General features: G+C 31.8%; 1 pseudogene; it reads right to left on the bottom strand.

The window, feature by feature from the left end:
• Positions 1-2691: 2691 nt before the first annotated feature.
• On the bottom strand, positions 2692-7448 carry LOC139839484 (large ribosomal subunit protein uL29-like; annotated as a pseudogene).
• Positions 7449-19591: the final 12143 nt, after the last annotated feature.

A 19591-nucleotide genomic window follows, 5' to 3' on the forward strand; every position in this document is an offset into this window, starting at 1 on the left:
TAATCTAACGGTAATTAAGGGGGTTTTGAAAACAATTATTAGCTAATCGAGACTATCTTTTAATGTATACTAGTTAAAGATCCGCGATTTCGCGAGATTTTTGAAGGGTCAAATAATTTATTAATACAATATTATATAGTTTTTGTTTGTTTGCTATTAATTGCCTATAAGTTTCATATTCTCCAAACAATCTAACAACATAAGATGAACTATCTGAAGTCGAGCTTGCCATACAACTACTATTTGTAACATATTTATATCTTCAATTTGTTTAGAATTACAGAAGATTATGATTATATAAACATAAGATCATATAGTTTTTTTCAACAAACTGATTTTAAATTCGTGGTCCACAAGTTTGTATTCATCTTTGTCGAGTATCACATCAAAGTTGGTAATTTCAACAAAACTACCGTCTTTTAAGGTATGAGTAAAAACTCATTATATTTTTGTAAACTGTAGCTCTTATTTTATTTCCCTGTAAAATCAAAAGTAAAAGTACATTAGGAGATTTATATGTAACCTTAAATACAATTTGTTTAAATATACAGATTTAAAATAACACCATAAATAATTATAGTAAAAATACATCATAATATACAGATTACAGGTTTAATTAGTAAAATTAATGTACAGATTACACAGATCACATATGATAATATTAGATAACCCTAATCTAAACCCTAAACACCATAATCTAAACAATAAAATCTAAACCCTACACCTTAAACCCTAAACTCTTCTAAACCCTTTGATTTAAAAACTAAATCTAAACCCTAAGCCCTAAGATCAAAACCCTAGAATCTAAACCCTAAACCCTAACCAAAATCCAAAACGCTAAATCTAAACCCAAAACCCTAAATCTAAACTATAAACCCTAAAATCTAAACCCAATACCCTAAACCCTAAACCCTAAATATAAACTCTAAACCCCAAAAACTCTGAACCCTAAACCTCAAAATATAAACCCTGGAATGTAAACCCTAAGCCCTAAATTATAAATCTAAACACTAACCCTTATCATAAAATTTAAACCCTAGAATCTAAATCCTAAACCCTAAATCTAAACTCAAAACCTTAAACCTAAACCCTAAATCCAAAAACTAAACCCTAACCTAAACCCTAAACCCTAAATCTAAACCCAAAACCCTAAACCTAAACTCTAAACCCTAAACCCTAAATTTAAACCCTAAATCGTAAACATAAACTCTAAACCCTAACTGTAACCCTAAACCCTACCATCTAAACCCTAAGCTCTAAATCTAAACCCTAAACTCTAAACCCTATAAACTCTGAACCCTAAACCCTAAATCTAAACACTAAACTCTAAAATATAAACCCTAGAATCTAAACCCTAAACCCTAATCTAAAACCCTCGAATATGTTCGAAGATCTCGAAATGATCTTCCAGTTCCGGCCTAAACCTTAAATTCTAAAATCTAAACCCTAAACCTTAAACCATATACCTTAAACCGTATAAACTAAACCATAAACCCTAAACACTAAATCATATACACTAAACCCTAAACCCTAAATCTATACTCTAAACATAAATTGCAAAAACTAAACCCTAAGACCTAAACCATATACCCTAAACCCTAAACCATAAATCTAAAATCTGGCCGCTGTTATAGTTATTTAGGTGGTATCCCGAGATTGAAGAGATCGAATTCCTCCGGGGAACACACGAAACAAAGATATGTAAACCTTAAAGTCTAAACCCTAAACACTAAACCCTAAACACTATACACTAAGCTCTAAATCCTATATCTAAACCCTAAACCCTAAATCAACCCTTAACCCTACACACTAAACCTTAAACCCTAAATCATAAATTCTAAAATCTAAACCTTAAACCCTAATCACTAAACCCTATACCCTAAATCCTATACCCTAAACCTTAAATTCTATAATCTAAACCTTAAACCCTAAACCCTAAACCATATACCCTATACACTAAACCATAAACCCTAAACCCTATATCTATACTCTAAACATAAATTGTAAAAACTAAACTCTAAGCCCTAAACCCTAAACTCTATACCCTAAATCATAAATTCTAAAATCTAAACCATAAACCCTAAACACTAAACACTAAACCATATACACTAACTCTAAACCCTAGACCCTATATATAAACCCTAAACCCTAAATCAACTCTAAACCCTAAACCACCAACCCTTAACCCTACACACTAACTGTTGAAGGTTACCTCCGGTTGAAGCAAGAATGTGTGGACCTGCAATACAAGAACCACAATATAGTTGTAAATAAAGCTACCAATTTTTTTAATCCTTATAAGTTTAACTTTGCCCGTAGCAACTATCCTGAATCATTTCTAAATCACTATTGGAATTTTATGTTTGACCATTTTTGCTACTTAGTAAATGATCAAGGTAAAGCAATGATATATACACATATCCAAATTTCATATTGACAAATCTGAAATCATGATCTGATGTCCACATGTCATACAAAAAAACTATTAATACACTATAGATAGAAATGGAGGCAATCTCTACAATACAATGAAGTATAAATGATTTTGTTATTGTTTATGCTTACAGGTAAAAAAGTAAAATTAGTTTTCATTAAATGCTTAAGTCGAAATTCGCTCATGTTACTTGGGCATAACTCCTACATTTTGAAATGCTAATTGTTTTTTGAATGACTCTAACAAAATGTTTCTGGTCTAAACCGTATAGAAAAGAATCTATTTTGATTTTTGACCCATTACTCAACCCATCCGATTGACCCATTTTTACCATCTTTAGAGACTACAACAATTAAGTTACATCGAAGTACATTTCATTTTAAGGACGTTGGAAACTGTTAGGACACATGTTCAACAGAATTGTGAAAAACACTAGACTAAAACATACTTGATGAAGTGAAGGGTGCCTTATGTTTAAGCATATATGACCTCCAAGATCCGTTTATGGTGGTACAATTTCAGCTTATATTGTACCTGTAAATGACAATCAAATCAACATTAATGAGTCTTCATTATTAAAAAAAATGCATAACTATATATTAAAAAGGTGAGTTAGACTGGATCACAACTCAAATAGTAACAAGGAAAATTTTTAACTACTTAATAGATGTGAAAATCTCAACCCAATTACTTATGAATCTGTAGATCCAAGTAATGTCTTATCTCTTACCCGTTGTTGGACAATAAGTTCCTAAGGTCAACCCGTCAACCAACCCAAAATGATGTATTTCAAAAAGTTAGTCATTTTGATGTATTAAAAACCCGACTATAAGTAATAATGGGTCACAATTTAAACCCATTAACTGATTACTTATATTAATACATGCACTTGTATTACCAGTTAAATAGCTATAAATCATCATCATGAGGGTAAACCAGGTGGGAATTTCAACCCCTTTACTTCTAACCAATATAGTTTGAAAAACCGATGGCATTAATCATTAATCATTGGAATAGAAAAATTCGATACAGATCTCCTAAATCATTAATCATGTCGGTGATATTCAAAATTACAATAAAAAATCATTGATGGCATTTAAAGAGTGATTGTTTGCTTACCTGTTGGGAAACCGATAGAACCACCATACATCCAAACACAAAAACAAACCTAAAACATCTATAATTAAGAATCTTACCAGTCACGCGAATAGACCTGGAGAAGCATAATCAATGTCTTAATCAACTTCAAAGGCCATCCTCAACAAAATATACCAGAAGTACAATCCCGTATAGAAAAGGTTCAAGCCTGAACCCACACAAGATAATATTAGTGAAGGTCGATGATCAGCCGTGTTGGACTGTTGGTATTAATAAGGCCATGATTTTGATCTGCATATATTTACATGACATGATCAAGATAAAATAAATTATAAAAACTTATAAATAAACGGAATCTACAATATCAATTTAGAGATATTCCTACTACTATGTATTATTGACCAGCATCGTTGATATTATTTATACCAACAATTCTTGATAAACTTAGCACAATAAATAACTACACTAACTAAAATAAGGGAGAATGTCAAATGTAAAAGCAAAGTTGTTGACTGATAAGAAAAATACTTACAATATGAATAATAGAAGATGTAGACAAGATGAAAGGTTAAAATCCATAAAATAAATTCAGTGCCATTATAATTAAACATACTAACGACGGAACCTTAAAGAATCAATATTAATCCCTATCAAAGCGGACGTGACATCAACATATCTCTTTATATACCTATGTTGAACTGTAATTTCTATCAAAACAGCAAGTTGGCCAACAAAGCAGCAAGTTCTGCTAATTATAAAGAATCCCTCTTTATCATATAGATATATTACTTGATCTTCACGTTACATAAAAGAGATCTAAGACAGAACAACCAAAATAGATGATTAATAAGATAGAAAGTATGATGATTGGTCAAATTTGACCCAATTGACAGTTTGTTAATATCTTAAAAGTAACAGAATTAGAATTAAGATCTACGGAGTACTACATATAAATTAGGATCTACGGAGTATGATTATTGGTCAAATTTGACCCAATTAGGATCTACAGAGTACTCCGTATAAGTTGAAAGATGAATTTATGGAGTGCTTGTACTATGCTACCAATATAAATTTATATAAAATAATGTAAAAAGATTGAAATAGTAGCAGGTACAGAGAACTGATAGAAGTATCAAACTAAAACCGAAAGATAAATTTATGGAGTGCTTATACGTTACTACTTAACAAAAATCATATATTTTCCAGGATTATGTACTGCAACATACACTAATTAAATTAGAAGCAACCTAAAGGTTATAAAAATAAACTTTATAACTGTTTGACTTTGGACGAAGACAGATAAAGTTTGACTTTTCAAATGAAATAAAGAGAAACTCCCAACAATCACATATAAAAATCGGATGAAGATCGAAACTCATATACATGTTGACTTGAGAAGCTCCCAACAACAGCATTTATTTTAGCAACAACTCGAATACTCATATACATATTTCATATAATATAAAGAGAAATCAAAATAGCAATACCTGATGTAGAAAGAATGATAATATTATTATACATTGATTTATTAGTCAATCAAATTCTCATTTCTTTTTTAAAAGTTTCAAAGTATGTACACACACACACACACACACACACACACACACACACTGACACTGATAATAGGTATTTTAAAGGGCAGAACTGTCTAATTTTTTCTGTTAGAGCCTTCAAGCAGAGGATCCATTTTACAGGCAGTACCTGAGGTGGACTCCTACAAGTTCCAGAAATAGAAATGGATGGTGCAGGAGTATCCAAATCCAAAAATGGTTTAAAATATTCAAAGGATTTTTGTTGCCGCACAAGTATATATAGATCAGTATATACTTGTTCTATAACAGCTCCCGCGGACCTGTTCACATGCTTTAGTTTGAGTGTGAAACCTATGTTCTATAACCACATTGAGCCTCGTCAGCGATAACAAGCCCTCCCGCCTTCTTAATGGTACCTATAAGCACTAGGCAAGTAATTTGGAGCCAAGTCAACAATTCCTCCAACTCGCTGTCATAGATAGATCAATATGTTTATTAATATATCGTCGAATTAATACGTCATACTAAAGATATTTAACAGAAAAACATAGAGGTATGTAACCTCTTAACGAAATCAAAATATCTTAACCTGAATCGCTTCGAAAATAAAGCCTGCAACTTGACCCGAGGTTCCAAACCTAATCAAATCTTCAACATCCTTGGCATACTTCTCTCCATCTGACCCGAATGCTCCTATATATGGGTCCAAAATTTTGCGTCTGGTGGACTCGACTCTGCGAGTCCAACACATCAAAGAGTAAAATGTGTCTCTATACATTTAAAGATGTTGCCCGAACGGACACCCCATGTTAAGTCAAATGAACCCATCTATTAAATCTAACATGTTAAGTGAAGTATGAACTTCAGATCGCCGAGCATTTTAGAGGGAGGGCTTCAGCAAGATCAGAAATGGCATGGTTAAAATAAAGAATGGTAGAGTGTTGTACGTTGTTGGTTTAGTTTACGATTACTTGGATGACGTCGAGGTGACAGTGTCCGCAACTCACTCTCGCAATTCCTGCAATTCCTGAAAATCCATCAAGTATCTTCGCTCGTTTTCAATGAATAAATATTGCCTATTTCCACGGACAACATTCAACTGCCTTTTTCTAAAAGAGCAACTATTACAACATAATAACATGAACCAATATCTTTAAATTTTCAGATAAAATGTAACTAAATTCTTTAACCAAAATGGTTATGGGCCCTGAAATTAACAGTAACACATGGACAAGCTAATTAATTAATTAATAATAAAAGATGAATAGATAGAAGTTACCTGCTTTGACTTTGATTGTTTAAACGGTGTTGATATTGCATCGTCGACGAAATTGCATTTGTTCTTACGAACGAATAATCGGATAGAAATTCATCAGGATAAAAGGTAACATGATGATAAGAATAAGTTAATGTGAGTAAAAGCATACCCAATTGTGGAACTATTGGTAATACATCCTTTGCAGATTTTGCATAAGTGTTGAAAATGTTGTCAAAGCCTTCAACTGTCAATTAACAATTTCGTGAAGATCAATATATATATATATCAAAAAACAAATTGTCTAATAAAGTATCAGTTATATGCGACCATTTGTGAGTTGTTACCTTAGTTGTTGGATCTTTTCGTGCAAGGAGTCTCACATGTTGTGCTAATTCACCATCAATCAATATCCTACAATACAAAAACATACATACCAACCTGAAGTCTGAATGAATGTAAAAGCGATGCATTATAGAATCAACAAAACATAAGTAACTAATTAACATCAAAGGCAAGATCTAATGTCAACTGTCTTGTAACCCATTGAAGAAAAACTATTAAATACATAAAAAGTTCAAAACGGGAAAGAAGGTTACTCGGCCTTAAAAGCGTTAACTTTACGCCTTGATAGCATACTTCCTCAATGGGAAGTACCTCTCCTTCTTCTTTTCCCTTTCGGTCTTCAATGAAACCTGATGCTTTGTAAGACGTCTGCGAATAGCTCTGGTTTTCTTTGGGCGCAAATCAAGAGGCAAATACTTCTTATTCTTATACGCTTCCCTAAGAGCAAACTTCTGAGTTTGCGAAATCACACCACCTTAATCTTGGAGAGCTTGTTTGGAGCACCACCGGTAACCTTGGCGACACAAAGAAGCGCAAGTTCAGCCTTCAGATCCTTCAATTGAGCAACCAAATCGTCTTTCAATTTGCTCCTTAGCTCATGAACCTTAATTCGCGCCATTGGTTGAACCTGTCGATGAAGTCTGGTTGCCTGCCTGCTAGAAACCTAAAACCCTAGCATTGACGTTGTTGTTGAAGAAGTATCAACAAGATGTGAAGCACCAAATCTTACGGTTGTACTGATGACGATAACAACGATATGGAGAGCTAGGGTTGAGGGTGTCAAATAAACTCACAATGTTTGAAACCCCTAATTTTCAAAGAAGCTCCCGTGTTTATTTTAATTTGAAGGGTATTAAGGACAAATAACTTAGTTAATGGTGATTTATTAGCTAATTTTTTTAGCGAATGATTAAGGACCGTTGGATCAAGGGGTATTATAATGTAATTTTCTAATCTAATAGTAATTAAGGGAGTTTTGAAAACATTTATTAGCTAATCAAGACTCTCTTTTAATGTATAGTAGGATAGGATATATAGTGATTAATATTAATTAGAAAAAGTGGCCCGCGCGAATGTCGCCTTTTGGATTGAATATTTATATTTAACGTAGCGTTATGTATTTACAGAATTATAAAAGTGTTACCACGAGTGTATTTGGATACGTGGTTAGTAACTAGTGCACATAATGGTCTGCGCGTTTTTAACGATAGGAAGATTGCCTAAAAAATAGGAACGGAACCGTCGATATGATGTAGTTAGTTTTTATTGTACGTGTATGTATATGTAAGAAAGTTAGCCCGAAATATTTAACGTTTTTTTAAATACGTCCGTTTCGTGTTTAGTTAGTTGCGTTGTGTTTGTAAAATTATTTCGAGTTGAACGATGATGTCGAATAAATTTAACGTATAGCGAGCGAAAAGATATGTTCCGTTAAAAATTTGGGTGGAGTTTATTTAAGATTTTTTATTAAAATTATAAATTTACATTTTACCCCTTGTTTGGAGGGTAGAAGTGTAAGTTGAGGAAACTTTGAGGGGCTGTTTTGTATCGGTTTTGTTTGATCAGACGACCATTTTTTACATTCCAATTAGTATACAGGAATAAAATAATAATTAATTAATAATTAATAATAAAATAATAATAATAATAATAATAATAATAACAATAATAATAATAATAATAAAAATAATAATAAATAATAAATAAATAATAATTAATAATTACTCCACTAACCTGTATACTCCGTATCAATTAGAAAAAAACAGGTGTTTTTATCCATTTCCATAATTTCATTTTTTTGTTTAGATCCATTTTTTTCAGTTTGAATGAAACTGAAAATAGCACGTATGTAAAAATATATACTTGGGCCGAGTTTTGGGGCTGGATACTTGTTGGTCAACTACTCCATATATTATAAGCATGGGCCTATTTTCTTTCCATCGTTTTTTTAATTGGAGATATGTTTGGAGTCAATTTCTTTATCTGTTGAACAGAGAGATGGAAGACTTTCTTTACTTTTGGAAGTGTTTCACTCGGGGTGAAAAAATGATTTCTCTTTATTCTAGGATAAAGGAAGGATTATCTACGTCCCACCTCTTTCATATCCCACACATGTGGGATTGAGTTTTGTTGTTGGTTAAAAGTATTTGAAAATTGAGAAATTGATCAAATGACCCAATTTTTTTTTAACTATTTAACAGTATTGCTTTAAAAATTTGTAACTATCAATATGTTTCTGATTACGCACTACGCATGTTATGTGATGGCTGATGCGTGGTGTGTGTTACCGAGAAATTCACCAAGACAACCTATTATTCTCGCAACTCGCCCCATACAAGTGTGTGGTGCGTGATGTGAGTTGCTCCAGAACTTTTAATGGTCGTATCTTTTGATTTCTTACTCCGATTTAGTCACCGGTTTTTCTTCAAATCGTGTATTTTCTCGAGATCTATCCACTGTCAAACTGTCGTATCCGGTTTTTCCTAAGATTTTTTTTTTTTTTTTTTTTTTGAAATTCGACATCAAAGATCTTCAAGTTTGACGTTTTTGTTCATTTGACTTTTAAACATTCTTTGAGTGATCATAACTTGATATATAATATTCTAATTTGTAATTCGTTTATCACCAATGTTGACTAAAAGTACATGAAACTCATCCATCAATTTGAATAAACAACACATTTGGAAAACGAACATTTTCTATGTTTGACATAAATCGCAATATGAGGTCTAAGTGAAAAACTATTTATGTCACTTCAGCAGCTTTTCAACGGATATATATCGAGAAAATCTATGATTCCACAGAAAAACAGTGCCAAAACTGGAGCAAAGAATCAAATATACGACCATTCAAAGTTCTAGTGCAACAATCACTACACACCATGCACGGTGCTTGGTGATCAAACCTAAAACTTAGGGTGATAAGTTTTAGTGCTTAATTTGGGAAAAAGATGACTGATCAATTATTTTAGCTTCGACAATTGTGCAAATCCGATCGGAATCTAAGAGTCCGCGAGGGTGTAAAACAATTAGTTGGATCAATCTACCCAATAATTAAGTAATTAATATTACATGTGATGATCGACATTAAGTAAACTTATGTCAGAGATGCAATATTGGCAGAGTAAGTTTACCTTGATTATGATGTTTGAAATGAATGACCCAAGGATTTAATTATAGGTGGAAAAGTTTGTTACATTAATGGCTAACGTGACATGCGTACAACCTATATGCGTAACAAACTTTCCTGGTTATTTGGGTTGACGTGGCATAGACGCTCCGCTTGTGTTCCATTGTCTAGATATGTTGGGACATGTGTGTAGACTACCAGATAGCACACAAGATTATCCAAGTTAAAGGGCTTACGTGTAAACACAGATTATGTTATTCATTAAGTGTTTATTCACGGCAACTTCTATCCTCTAACTTCTCATCCGCCATGTCTTATTGGTTATATTTTATCCAGAATCCCACTGCCTTACCTTTGCTCACGATGCCGGATTGTTTTACCTACTCCGTATACCACTTTACCATCCTTCATCTCTATTATCTAGTCTTCTTTGATTATGTTTATAGCCTTGACTGGTTTCGGTGTTGTCTAAAAAAATGTAATCCTTGCCGGTATCGATTCTTTATAAATGGATAATTGGTATGAAAATAAGAATTATCTGATACGGACCATAGGGCGTATCATTACTGCTCGGTGATTCGTACGTGTGACGAGGATAATAGGCAGTTTCGGTGATTATCTCGGTAACACGCAACAATATACAAGCACCACGTATCGTGCGTAGTGTGAGACCATTTTCACAATTACGATTTTATGAGAGTATATTGTTAAACAATTTGAGAAATGAAGACATTTTGACCAATATCTTTTTCAATACAATATTTGATGTTCATTGTTTTCTTTAATTATCAGAGTAGTAATGAACATGCTATACAAAAAAACTTCAATTTCATGTTCCAAATGATTTGCACGAAATTATATGAGAATGAGTTAACATTTTACTATACATACTATACAATAGCTATAAGTGCGATGATAGTTTAGAAGCTTTTATTCTTTATCATTAAATTAGAACTAATAACGTACATTTGGAGATATATAATGTATGTTCCAAAATAATTATACATAAATAAGAAGAATGTTAAATGTACTTATCAGGTTAGGTTTAAGCTTAATATATTTAACAAATATTTTGTGGTGACCATACAAGGGTTGAAAACAGCCCGAGAGTAATTCTGATGAATTGCATACGTCAGAATATAAAGTCGGATTACTCGCCCTCTCGAATATCCCGAACAGAAAAAATCCCATACCTTTCACCTTTTTACCTATACTAAAGTGTATAAACTCAATTAAATTATAAGTAAAAATATTATTTTTATTACCGACTTTCGTTATTAAAATACGATATAAGTATTTATTCAAGATAACTTTTAAGTTATAAATTTAGGGTTTAGGGTTTAGTGTTTTGAGTTTAGTCTCTAAACTCAAAACCCTAAACCCTAAACTCTAAATCGTTCGTGTTAAAAATTCAATCTAAACCTTAATTTCTAAACCATAATTTATTCAAACCCCTAATTTATAAACCCTAATAGTTAAACCCTAATTTTTAACCCCTCATTTTTAAACCCTAATTTCTAACCCCTTAAAAAAACTCAAAAACAAAACATTTATTGGAATGAATGTTATCATTTATTTCTTCGAGCGTTTTTCCGCTAAAATAATAACATTTATCAAAAATTGTCTTTTTTAAATATTCATATTTTTCATGTGATCTTAATGTTTGAAATTTTTTTTTCAAAAAAAAAAAAGAAAGAAAAAAATTTACTTTCCCCAAAAAAGTACATCCCTCTTGATTAAAACAATATATATATATATATATATATATATATATATATATATATATATATATATATATATATATATATATATATATATATATACCTACTAAAAAAATCATTAAAATCATTGTTGCAAACGACCCCGTCTCGAGCCGTTGCGACGGTTTGGTGACAAGTCGTCCCGTCTCGGAAAAAAACCGTCTAATGTGCTAGTCAACGGTCAAAACTCGGGTCAAAGTTGAAAAAAATCGGGTCAAAGTCGACAAATTTCAGAAAAGCGAGAAAGTCAGTAAAATCGGTCAAATTTGTCGCATTTTAGTTTGAATTTTTTGTATTAAATTAACAGTGATAACGATATGGGTACAAATTAATCAATTAAAGTTTTTGGCTTTAAAATATGTATACATATATACATTTATACAACAACGACGACAACAACAACAAAACTCAATACCACAATGAGTGGTGTATGGGGAAGGTGAGATGTAGACAATCATTCCCCTATCCGAGAATAAAAACAAGTCATTTCTTCACTCAGAGTGAAAACACTTTAAAAATAGAGAAAGTCATCTCTCTCTATTCGACGGATAAAGAGATTGCTTCCGAGTAGACCTCCGGCCAACACGTAAAAGGTTTTTTTTTTTTAAGAATAAAAAAATTAAAATAAAATTGAGACGCCATGAAAATGGTATAATCAAATTTTCATGGGTTTTAAAACCAGTCTGAAATTCACTTTAGGCTCTAAACGTCAGCCTAAAGTGAATTCCAGGCTTATTTTAAAAGTCAACTTTGATCAACGTCCGTCTCAACTCCCGTCTCGACCTTTTTAGAACTCGACCGTCTCGACCCCGTCTCACGTCTTTTGCAACCTTGAAAAAAATTAACCAAACCGTTTTAAACTAAGTTTCCGTTACTTGAGTGTGAGTGAGTGAAGCTTGTACGCCATATTACGTAAGTAAATCGCCTACGCATCATCATATTATTTGGGATTTTGGTCCCATTTACTCTTTTCATTACATGAATTAAATTTAATAATACTCCGTACTACTTAACAAAAATGATGATAACGATAACAAAAATAAGATTTTTTTATAACATTTTTTTTTTTTTTGAAAAGCAATGTATATCTATCTATCTATACATATATATAAAACACAAAGTTTTTGAAACTTGTGGTTGAAATTTATTTATGAACATATATAAATTACATCAACTTTGACTCCTCGTCCCTGAACAAACTCATATGGTTTGCACATGACTGAACAAACGGCTGAACAAACGGCTGAACAAACGGCTGAAATTGACAGAAACTAGACGGGAGGACGAGGGATGTACAATTGTGATACATTAGGGACGAGGGATGCACAAAAAAAAGAAAAAGGACGAGGAGTCAAAGTTGATGTAAAGTTCAGGGACGAGGAATGAAATTTTGTCATCTATCTATCTATCTATCTAAAACCTTAATTTTTACGTTGATAGTTCCTAATTTTTATAAATTATAGCGCTAGTCCCTGTAGTTTTAAAAAAGATCGTCAATGGTCCAATTTGAAACATATGTTAGGGTGGGCCGTTAGAAGTTTCCATGTGCAAAGCACGTGATGGGCATAAACGTCATTTCACGAATTGATGTATATCCTCTGGGACCATTTGTGTGATTTACTCATCCTGTTTTTAATACAAGGGACTAATGGCGTAATCAAACTAAAACCACAGGGACAATTTATATAATTGACTCATTCCAGTTTTTTTTAGTAGATTCAATTTCTTAAACTTAATAGAATACCACGCACATGCTATCATAAAACCCTAAATCGAGCATTATAACTTCAAATGGGCCAACATAACCCCAAGTCAATCTGCTAGTCACATATGCCATTATAGCCACAACTTGACCATTATAATTTGAAATGGATCATAATAAGTCGATTTACTAGTCACAAATTTCATTAACAGTTTATAAAACATGCCATAATTTGAGCATTAGAAATTCAAATGGGTCAAATTGGGTCAATCTACCAGAGATCTACTTTTTATCAAAAAATTCATAGATGTACTAGCATAAGCGTATCATACTAACTAAATGATTCTGCATTTCATCTCCTATATGTTCGTCTAATCATGAACGATTGTGATTTTTATTAAGGCAGATGATTTGTTAAATGACGTTTATGCCCATCATGTGCTTAGCACATTACAATGTCTAACGGCCCACCCTAACAGACGCTTCAAATTGGACCATTGGTGATCTTTTTAAAAACACAGGGACTAGCGGTATATTATTTATAAACTAGGGATTACCGGCGTAATTTAACTAAGACTACAAGGACCAATGGTGTAATTTACTCTATATATAATTATAAATACTACAAATTAATTAATAATACGATATTACATCCCAATTTAACAAATTATTTGTAGACGTATTACATCCCAATTTGGCTCAATCTTTATTTGAGTTTTAAACTCACCAAATATTTTTAACGAATTTAGCTTTCTGTTAGCCGCGAGTTGGGTTCCACCATCATCACTGTATTCGAAATAATTTTTATGAACATAACGCAGTAAATTGTATTCGAAACGGAACTTCGATGCACTATCAACAGAGCATTTCAATTTAGGAATAAATATGGAAGTTATTTAAATTTACAGCTTAAGTCTTTAAAATATTTATGAACACGCAAATATAACAATTATAATATTAATTATACACGACGACTCCTCCGAGTACCATTATTTTCCTGAAATGACTAACAACTTTTCTAAAATTAAACTCGCGGGTTACACTTTTATTTAAAAAATAAATGTGTATAATAGTTCTTAAATAATGACATATACTTTACTAATGTTACATTCCATGATAAATTTTCAATGTACTCTAAATATTACGTACTATATAAATTATATATTAAATAGATATTAATGGTGAGAAACAAAAATTGTAGACATTAAGTTACTAACACAACCCAAAATCACTTTTAAAATTTGTCAACAACACGGACTTTTAAACTCAAAAAAACTTTTCAAATTCGTCAACACCACGGGCTCTTAAACTCAAAGGGAATTTCTAAAATTTTCATCACCACGGGCTTCTAAACTCGAAAGAATTTTTAAAATTTGTCAACACCACGAGCTCTTAAGTAATTCTTATACTTTTCCTATTTTTTTAGTATCGTTATTTACACACCATTATAAACTGCAAATTACATTCTTTTCATGGTTTTTTACAGTTGCACGGGCTCAAAAGCCTAAGCCTTTTAAGGCAACACGAGAGACCCGAGAGAAAGTAAATACAAGACAAAGACACGACAATTGATTTACAACTATACGCTATAAATCAAAAAAGGTAAGTCGAAAAACTCGAAGGTGAAATATGGTGTAGGAAAACGCTCACCCACTCAAGGAACAGTACGATTAGGAAACAACTTGAGAAGACAAGTCGGGTTCTAAATGCGATACAGCAGTGCCGATGAGACGGCTACAAAGCGAATCGATCTCACCCACATAGTTCCTTTGTCGCAGAGTCAAAGAGGAGTGAGCAAAAAACCTACATTAACCAATACCTTCTTTTGTTATAGCATTACGAATGGAAGCTATCGGGTCGGTTAGCCAAGATAACCACTCTAAGGACACTTTCTTGCTACGACAAGTGATCCACTCATAACATTTTGATTGGATATCGGAGAGAATTTTTGGCGGACTCACGAGATTATTACCGAAGACATGATCATTCCGATTCTTCCAGAGGAGGTAACACGAGACCCATATGAAACGACCCGACCCAATCCATAGGGACGAATACAATAACATATGATTACATCGCGAGGCATTTGACCTCTATATGATACGTTTTATAAACATTGCATACTTTTGAAAAGATATACCATAAATGAATATTTAAAATTCATTGTTTTCGACATCTGATGATTTCTACATATATACAATCACCATAAATAACAGTTTACAAGAATACTTCCATTGACAATGCAGTCAAAATAAATACACGGTGATGATTTTGTGAATGCAATGCTTCCTCGAATAAAACATGTATGACTCCATGCACATAGTTTCTCTAACATATATTCAAACAGCGGAAGACTTCTAGGAACCTGAGAATAAACATGCTTTAAAACGTCAACATAAAGTTGGTGAGATATAGGTTTAATGCTAGCAGCGTTATAAATATAGACCACAAGATTTCATATATATAAACGTTTTAATATAAATATTCTAAGTGGTTGAGCACTTGGTAACCATACTTAACATTTAATCAACGTCGCATATTCCCTTTATTATGAAATCTCACTACACTGTACCAAGTGTAGTCATCGAAATGAAGTACTGTGCAACCGTTGAATACTGGTCGTCCAGTCCGGTGGGGTTTGTCAAGCCCGATAGATCTATCAACAGGATTCGCGTTTACAATATCGTATGTAAATAGTAGTTACCAAGCTACAGGGAAGTATGCCAGTGGTACAACTCAACGTAGAATATATTTCTAGTCACTTGTGTCCATAACGTAAATCATAAAATGCATGTATTCTCATCCCGAAATATTTAGAGTTTAAAAGTGGGACTATATACTCACCATACTGTATTTTGTAGTAAAAATACATATAACATCATTGAACAAGTGTAGGGTTGGTCTCGGATTAACGAACCTATATTAATTATCAAACAATTTAGGTCAAGTCGTAGTGTATCACAATCCTAATGCTCGAGATTATCATGCAGAGGTTAACAACAAACATTTTGACCCAAAATGTATTCAAAATATATATACATGTTTAATATATGACTTAAATATAGTCATATTATATATTTAAATAAGTTTATCAAATGTTTATTAAAGTAATTAATAAAAGTCATTTGTTAATAATAATTTATATCAAAGTCTATATATGATAAAAATATATTTTTATATACTTAAATAATAAATTTTATAAGGTTCACTTAATATCATAAAAATATAGTGATATGTATTATTAATTATATTACGAGTGGTAAAAGTATCTTTGTATTACATATTTATTTGATAAAATAATATTGATAATAATAATAATAATAACGACGATAACAATAACGATAACGATAATTATTTTAACAATAATACTTTAAAAGTATAGATATTTCAATTGACGATATCTTTTAATCCGTTCATCAAAACCATACGATATCTAAATGAAAAGTTTATAGTTTTTCGCCATCTTTCCAACGACATGCATATCTTATATCTTATCTCAACCGCATACATAATTAATTCAAGATTCAACATAACCTATCTAGGGGCAATATCAAAAGTACAAGCATGCATAATTCTATTTTCTCGAGCACTAGACAGGGATACACTATTAATATGTAAAAATTGATTTACGAGTACTCACGTATCAATATTGAGATTCAATATTGCAGGAAATGTACGTAAGCGCAACGGAGATGATAAACACTAGTTTGACCTCACGAGCATACCCTCGATCCATACACATAATGTCATAACCCGTCCTTAACCATAAGAACGTGTTAGATAACGTATGATTTCATTGCGAGGTATTGACCTCTATATGCGACATTTTTAAAAGAGAAACTGCATATATTATACATTACAAACCATAACCATTATTTTTGTTACAAGCTTTAGACAATAAAAAGATGATTATCGTTTAGCGATAATCTTCGACTTACAAACTTTACATATAATGATAACAACACGATTTCGAGCATATTTTACAACACAAATCCTTGGGTATGCAGTTTTATTTTTGACACAAATATGCGTACGCAAGATCCTGCTCAAATTCAACATAATGCAGCGGAAGCTTTAGTAATCACCTGAGAATAGACATGTTTAAAACGTCAACATAAAGTTGGTGAGATATAGGTTTAATGCCGGCAGCAATATATATATAGACCACAAGATTTCGTATATAAACAGTTTAATAAAAATATTCTAAGTGGTTGAGCACTTGGTAACTGTAGTGACCCGAACTTTTCCATGTTTATATATATTAATTGAGATTGATGTTTACATGATTAAATGTTTCCAACATGTTAAGCAATCAAACTTCTTAAGACTTGATTAATTGAAATAGGTTTCATATAGACAATTGACCACCCAAGTTGACCGGTGATTCACGAACGTTAAAACTTGTAAAAAAAAACTATATGATGACATATATATGGTTATATATATAGTTAACATGATATTATGATAAGTAAACATATCATTAATTATATTAACAATGAACTACATATGTAAAAACAAGACTACTAACTTAATGATTTTGAAACGAGACATATATGTAACGTTTATCGTTGTAACGACATTTAATGTATATATATCATATTAAGAGATATTCGTACATCATTATATCATGATAATATAATAATTTAAAATCTATTTTGTTATTATAAACATTGGGTTAACAACATTTAACAAGATCGTTAACCTAAAGGTTTCAAAACAACACTTACATGTAACGACTAACGATGACTTAACGACTCAGTTAAAATGTATATACATGTAGTGTTTTAATATGTATTTATACACTTTTGAAAGACTTCAATACACTTATCAAAATACTTCTACTTAACAAAAATGCTTACAATTACATTCTCGTTCAGTTTCATCAACAATTCTACTCGTATGCACCCGTATTCGTACTCGTACAATACACAGCTTTTAGATGTATGTACTATTGGTATATACACTCCAATGATCAGCTCTTAGCAGCCCATGTGAGTCACCTAACACATGTGGGAACCATCATTTGGCAACTAGCATGAAATATCTCATAAGATTACAAAAATATGAGTAATCATTCATGACTTATTTACATGAAAACAAAATTACATATCCTTTATATCTAATCCATACACCAACGACCAAAAACACCTACAAACACTTTCATTCTTCAATTTTCTTCATCTAATTGATCTCTCTCAAGTTCTATCTTCAAGTTCTAAGTGTTCTTCATATATTTTACAAGTTCTAGTTACATAAAATCAAGAATACTTTCAAGTTTGCTAGCTCACTTCCAATCTTGTAAGGTGATCATCCAACCTCAAGAAATCTTTGTTTCTTACAGTAGGTTATCATTCTAATACAAGGTAATAATCATATTCAAACTTTGGTTCAATTTCTATAACTATAACAATCTTATTTCAAGTGATGATCTTACTTGAACTTGTTTTCGTGTCATGATTTTGCTTCAAGAACTTTGAGCCATCCAAGGATCCATTGAAGCTAGATCCATTTTTCTCTTTTCCAGTAGGTTCATCCAAGGAACTTAAGGTAGTAATGATGTTCATAACATCATTCGATTCATACATATAAAGCTATCTTATTCGAAGGTTTAAACTTGTAATCACTAGAACATAGTTTAGTTAATTCTAAACTTGTTCGCAAACAAAAGTTAATCCTTCTAACTTGACTTTTAAAATCAACTAAACACATGTTCTATATCTATATGATATGCTAACTTAATGATTTAAAACCTGGAAACACGAAAAACACCGTAAAACCGGATTTACGCCGTCGTAGTAACACCGCGGGCTGTTTTGGGTTAGTTAATTAAAAACTATGATAAACTTTGATTTAAAAGTTGTTATTCTGAGAAAATGATTTTTATTATGAACATGAAACTATATCCAAAAATTATGGTTAAACTCAAAGTGGAAGTATGTTTTCTAAAATGGTCATCTAGACGTCGTTCTTTCGACTGAAATGACTACCTTTACAAAAACGACTTGTAACTTATTTTTCCGACTAGAAACCTATACTTTTTTTGTTTAGATTCATAAAATAGAGTTCAATATGAAACCATAGCAATTTGATTCACTCAAAATGGATTTAAAATGAAGAAGTTATGGGTAAAACAAGATTAGATAATTTTTCTCATTTTAGCTACGTGAAAATTGGTAACAAATCTATTCCAACCATAACTTAATCAACTTGTATTGTATATTATGTAATCTTGAGATACCATAGACACGTATACAATGTTTCGACCTATCATGTCGACACATCTATATATATTTCGGAACAACCATAGACACTCTATATGTGAATGTTGGAGTTAGC

This window comes from Rutidosis leptorrhynchoides, chromosome 4 (genome assembly GCF_046630445.1).
Source record: "Rutidosis leptorrhynchoides isolate AG116_Rl617_1_P2 chromosome 4, CSIRO_AGI_Rlap_v1, whole genome shotgun sequence".
Lineage (NCBI taxonomy): Eukaryota > Viridiplantae > Streptophyta > Magnoliopsida > Asterales > Asteraceae > Rutidosis > Rutidosis leptorrhynchoides.